Source organism: Aulostomus chinensis, chromosome 1, assembly GCF_037954235.1.
Source record: "Aulostomus chinensis isolate RoL2024-O1b breed Wild chromosome 1, RoL_Achi_v1.0, whole genome shotgun sequence".
In the NCBI taxonomy this organism is placed as follows: Eukaryota; Metazoa; Chordata; class Actinopteri; order Syngnathiformes; family Aulostomidae; genus Aulostomus; species Aulostomus chinensis.
In genome coordinates this window covers 56,168,629-56,175,123 of record NC_141320.1, presented here as the reverse complement: position 1 = coordinate 56,175,123, position 6,495 = coordinate 56,168,629, and positions in this window count along the sequence as shown.

Genomic DNA, 6,495 nt, shown 5'->3' with positions numbered 1-6,495 from the left:
GTGTCCATTGTGTATGCTGACAGAACTGAGCTGGAGCAGGAGGCTGTTAGCGCTGAGATTTTTATCGGTGCTTTGGCCGATGCGGAGGTTGTCCAGCGGCTGCTGGAGGAGCATCCCCGTACACTGGCTAAAGCTTATGAAATAGCCCACCGCTACGAGACGACCAGGCGGGCAGCAAGGACTGTTACACAGCTAATGCAGCAAGGTCAGCATGGTGGCGGGGAGAGGCGTGCCAGGGCAGCCATGGTACGTGGAAACCCTTTCACTGCTGTGGTTGAGGATCCAGCGGGGGTAGCAATCGACCCTTCCACTCAACCTGAGAGGGTGCCAACATCTCAGTGACCCTGGCAACCCAGAAAAAAGAGAGACATGGGTGCAGACTGGAAGGAGGTCATCTGCCATAACTGCAGTGGTGTAGGGCATCTGCAGAAAACCTGCCCTTCACCCCGCCGCCCCAAGCCATCTGCCCATGACCCCCTTCGCACTGCCCCAGTTCCTGGTGCAAGCACCGTAAACGCATGTCACCCAAGTCATGAAGAAGACATGCTAATTCATGTCCTGATACATGAACTACGAATGTGTGCTCGCTGGACTCTGGCGCAAGGCGGAACGTGCTTTCCCTCCATCATTTCAACTCCATCCCTGCTGAGTTCAGGCCCCCCCCCCCTTAACTGTGCTCAGCGAGTTAACTTTGCCGGTGCATATTGGAAATAATGTGACTGATGTGAACTTTGTCATGGCTAACACTGCTGAGAGCATGAAGGTCATCCTCGGGTCACCCTTTCTACGCCAAGCAGGTTCCCATTTGGACTATGGCGGCAGGGAGGCCACCCTCTTTGGTAAAAAGTTCCCCTCCTGAACCCCAACCATCATACCCAGGCACCCATAGTCAGAGTCGCCCGGACTGCAGTTTTGGAGTCAGGATGTGAGTACGTTGTGCCGGGTACCGCCTGTTTCCGCCATGCTGTGAATGGGAACATGATGTTAAGCCCCACAAAGACTTTCATTGAAAAGCACCAAGTCCTGGTGGCCCGCGTTGTGGTGCAGGCATGGCAGTGCACCAATATTCCCATCAGGGTTTTCAACCCTGGCACCGCTCCTGTAACACTGAAACGGGGATCGGTGGCTGGCGTCCTCCAACCTGCCACAGTACTAGAGGAGACGGAGTTTCAGCCAGCAGGAGCTCCAGCAGCACCCAAGTCTACTAACCATTTCTCTAGTTCTGTTCCCCACCACCTGCAGGTGCTGTATGCAGACAGCTGTGTAACCTGACAGAGGATGGCCGCTGTCGGCTGGCTCACCTGCTACGGACCTATGGTGATGTCTTCTCCACGGGGCCCACTGACCTTGGTCACACTCGCCTGGTGCAGCAGGATATCCTGACCACACCGGGGCCCCCTGTGAAACAACCACCACGCCGGATGTCCCAAGAGAAGCAGGTAGGGGCTGATCAGCAGGTACAACAGAGCTTGGAGACTGATGTGGCTCGGTCCAGCAGCAGCAGCTAGGCCGCACCAATTGTAATGGTAAAGAAAAAGGACGATAGCCTACGGCTCTGTGTAGATTATAGGCTTCTGAATGAACGGACTATTAAAGATGCATATCCCTTGCCACGTATCCAGGACACCTTGGACACCCTGTCCACTGCCAAGTTCTTTAGTACATTGGATTTAACATCAGGGTACTGGCAGGTGGAAATGACACCCAGGGCCTGCAAAGCTGCAGCTTTTTGCACCCGAAAGGGGTTGTTTGAGTGGAATGTGATGCCATTCGGACTTTGTAATGCCCCGGCCACATTCCAAAGACTTGTGGACCGTGCATTGCAGTGGGAGACATGCTTGGTGTATCTCGACGACATCATAGTCCTGGTGTTCACCAGGCTGCGTGAGGCTAACCTTAAGCTGAAACCATCCAATGAGCATTGAGGCTCTGCTGAATTTCATCCTGAAGGACTGCCTCAGCACTGTTGAGAGGGAAGGTTTCAGGGAACTGGTTCAGGTCCTTGAGCCTCATATGTTTGCCAACCAGAAAGGTTTGTGTGGAAATGATCTAAAGCAGTAGTTGATATCTCCAGTTTATTTCATCTTGAATTTCAATGTATTGATTTACTCTGGGTGTCATTTTCAGACCATCAAACAAACGGTGGCCAAAAAGTACCAGGAGGAACGGGAAGGAGTGAAAAAGGAAGTCCAGCTGCCATGTGGACATCTGTGGACATGGAGGCTCCCTTGGCTCTGACCTGTCACTGCATTAGTGAGAATGAATGTGTTGGGAGTGCAAGACTTTCCACAAAGTCACCCTGCTGACAGTTTGGCCCCAGTCCAAAGAGGCATGATGGAGGACTGGGCCATCACCAACAAAGTCAAGTGTCTTGTGAGCGACGCAGCACCAAACATGACAGCATCCACTAGACAGCTCCAAATTCACCACTCAGTCTGCACTGCACATCGTCTGAATCTAGGAGTCAGAAAATCCTGTGATCAGATCCCCACTTCCATCATCAGACACAAAGCCAGGAACACTGTCACATCCTTCAGATCAGCACTACAGCCAAGGAGAAGCTGGCTCAGGTGCAGCAACAGATGGGAGGGCCAACCCTGAAACTCATCAGTGAGGTGCCAACACGCTGGAACAGCACACACAGCTGTCAGGGCTGCATGATGAGAGGGAACCAGTGTGGGAACCTCTGGCCTCTCTAAGACAGATTTGACTCCACTGACAGCTGAGGAGTTCACCACCATAGGAGAAGCACTTCTAGTAAACAGAGGTCATTCTAGTAGCCTGGTCCCTCTGTGGTTGAGCTATAATTGTAGGAAATATGGTCATTATTCAATGGTGACATCTCTCTGCTGAATAATGTAGAACTGAACGGATCCACTGGACCTTCTTTTTCCAAACAGCAGCATGCAGCAGCTGTCCTGAGTGGAAAACTGCACATTTCTGTTGGTGAGAGTTCATCAAGTGATGGACTTTGTCTCTCAACAGAAGCTGTGTGGAAAAACCCTGCAGCTACGAGCGCTTCAGATTCTGAGAGTGATTCTTACGCCATTGGCTGGTTTAACCTGGCGTCTGACCGTGGAGGTGGCTGAAAGGAGCGTGACATGGCTGCACAGGTAAATCAACTAAAGCAGTGTTAGTCTTTGGCAGCAGGCCAGGCCGACAAATGCTAATGTCTCTGACTGACTGACTGATGAAGTTGGACCATTGGTCAGACACAATGATGCATGACCCCAAATAGTGGCCTGGGTCTTGATGAAGCTCACGTTAGTTTTAGCTTCATTTTGAGTTCATGAGCAACTCTTACGACATCACTGTAGCATTATTTTGAGGTTATTAGCAACTCTCCCTACATCACTGTCATCATCATTTTGAGTTCATCAGCAATTCTTACTTCATAAATGTAGCATTATTTTGAAGTTTTTAGCAGCTCTTTCTACATTGCTTTCAGCATCATTTTGAGATGATAAATTCTTACTCCATCACTGTCAGCATCATTTTTAGTTTATGAGCAACTCTTACTACATCACTGTAGCGTTATTTTTAGGTTATTAGCAACTCTTAAAACATCACTGTAGCATCATTTTGAGGTTATTAGTAACTCTTAATACATCACTGTAGCATTATATTTAGGATATTTTCAAGTCTTACTACATTACTGTTATACCATTTTGAGGTGATGAGAAACTCTTACTACATTACTGACAGCATCATTTTGAGGTTAGTAGCAACTCTTAATACATCACTGTAGCATTATATTTAGGATATTATCAAGTCTTACTACATTACTGTTATACCATTTTGAGATGATGAGCAACTCTTACTACATTACTGACAGCATCATTTTGAGGTTAATAGCAACTCTGATGACATCACTGTAAGCATCATTTTCAGGTTATTAGCAACTGTGACGACATGACTGTTAGCATCATTTTGAGTTCTTGCGCAAGTCTTCCTACATTAATGTAGCATTATTTTTAGGTTATTGGCAGTATTTACTGCATTACTGTCAGAATCATTTTGGGGTAATTAGCAACTCTTACCACATCACTGTAGCATCATTTTGAGGTCAGTAGCAACTCTGAACATAGTACTGTCATTATCATTTTGAGGTTTTTAGCAATTCTTACTCCATCACTGTAGCATCATTTTGAGGTTATTAGCAACTCTTACTACATCACTTTAAGCATCATTTTGAATTCATTAGCAACTCTTACTACATCACTGTCAGCATCATTTTGAGGTTTTTAGCAACTTTCACCACATCACTGGAGCATCATTTTTAGGATAGCAGCAACTCTCACCACATCACTGTAGCATTATTTTGAGGTTTTTAGCAACTCTCACCAAATCATTGGAGCATCATTTTTAGGATAGCAGCAACTCTCACTACATCACTGGAGTATCATTTTGAGGTTTTTAGCAACTCTCACTACATCACTGGAGTATCATTTTTAGGATAGTAGCAACTCTCACCACATCACTGTAGCATCATTTTGAGGTTTTAAGCAACTCTCGCTGCATTACTTTACCATCATTTTTAGTTTCATTGCACCTGTTACTACATCACTGTCAGCATCATTTTGAGGTTCGTAGCAACTCTCACGACATTATTGTAGCATCATTTTGAGGACAGTAGCAACTCTCACTACGTGAATGTAGCATCATTTTGAGGTTAGTCGCAACTCTTAAAACATCACTGTAGCATCATTTTGAGGTTATTAGTAACTCTTAATACATCACTGTAGCATTATATTTAGGATATTATCAAGTCTTACTACATTACTGTTATACCATTTTGAGGTGATGAGAAACTCTTACTACATTACTGACAGCATCATTTTGAGGTTAGTAGCAACTCTTAATACATCACTGTAGCATTATATTTAGGATATTATCAAGTCTTACTACATTACTGTTATACCATTTTGAGGTGATGAGCAATTCTTACTACATTACTGACAGCATCATTTTGAGGTTAATAGCAACTCTGATGACATCACTGTAAGCATCATTTTCAGGTTATTAGCAACTGTGACGACATGACTGTTAGCATCATTTTGAGTTCTTGCGCAAGTCTTCCTACATTAATGTAGCATTATTTTTAGGTTATTGGCAGTATTTACTGCATTACTGTCAGAATCATTTTGGGGTAATTAGCAACTCTTACCACATCACTGTAGCATCATTTTGAGGTCAGTAGCAACTCTGAACACAGTACTGTCATTATCATTTTGAGGTTTTTAGCAATTCTGACTCCATCACTGTAGCATCATTTTGAGGTTATTAGCAACTCTTACTACATCACTTTAAGCATCATTTTGAATTCATTTGCAACTCTTACTACATCACTGTAGCATCATTTTGAGATTTGTCGCAAATCTCACTACATTCCTTCAGCATTATTTTGAGGATAGTAGCAACTCTCACTACATCACTCTAGCATCATTTCCTAGGTTAGTATTAACTGTCACTACATCACTGTCAGCATCATTTTGAGATCAGTAGAAACTCTCACTACATTACTGTAGCATCAGTCTGAGGTTTTAAGCAACTCTCATGATATCACTGGAGCATCATTTCCTAGGTTAGTAGCAATTCTCATGACATCACTGTCGGCATCATTTTGAGATTTTTAGAAACTCTCACGACATCACTGGAACATCATTTTGAGGTTAGTAGCAACTTTGACTAAATCACTGTAGCATCATTTTGAGGTTTTAAGCAACTCGGACTACACCTCTGGAGCATCATTTCTTAGGTTAGTAACAACTGTCATTACCTCACTGTCGGCATCATTTTGAGATAAGTAGCAACTCTCACGATATTACTAAAGCTTTTTATGATTAGTAGCAACTCTCACTACATCACTGTAGCATCATTTCCGAGGTTAGTAGCAACTCTCACTACATCACTTTCAGCATCGTTTCGAGGTTTTTAGCAAGTCTCACCACATCACTATACCATCATTTCTTAGGTTAGTAGCAACTTTCACCACATCAGTGGAACATCATTTTGAGGTGAGTAGCATCTCTGACTACATCTCTGTAGCATCATTTTGAGTTCAGTAGCGACTCTTTCTACATTACGGTAGCATCATTTTGAGGTTTTTAGCAACTCTCACCACATCACTGGAGCATCATTTCTTAGGTTCGTAGCAATTCTTATTACATCACTGTAGCATCATTTAGAGGTTCGTAGCAACTCTCACTACATTACTGTAGCATTATTTTGAGGATAGTAGCAACTCTCACTACATCACTGTAGCATTGTTTTGAGGATAGTAGCAACTCTCACCACATCACTGTAGCATTGTTTTGAGGTTCGTAGAAATTCTCACTACATTACTGTCAGCATCATTTTGAGGTTAGTAGCAACTCTCACCACATCACTGGAGCATTATTTTAAGGTTAGCAACAACTGTCACTACTTCACTTTAGCATCATTTTGAGGTTAGTAGAAACTCTGACTACATCACTGTAGCATCAGTTTGAGGTT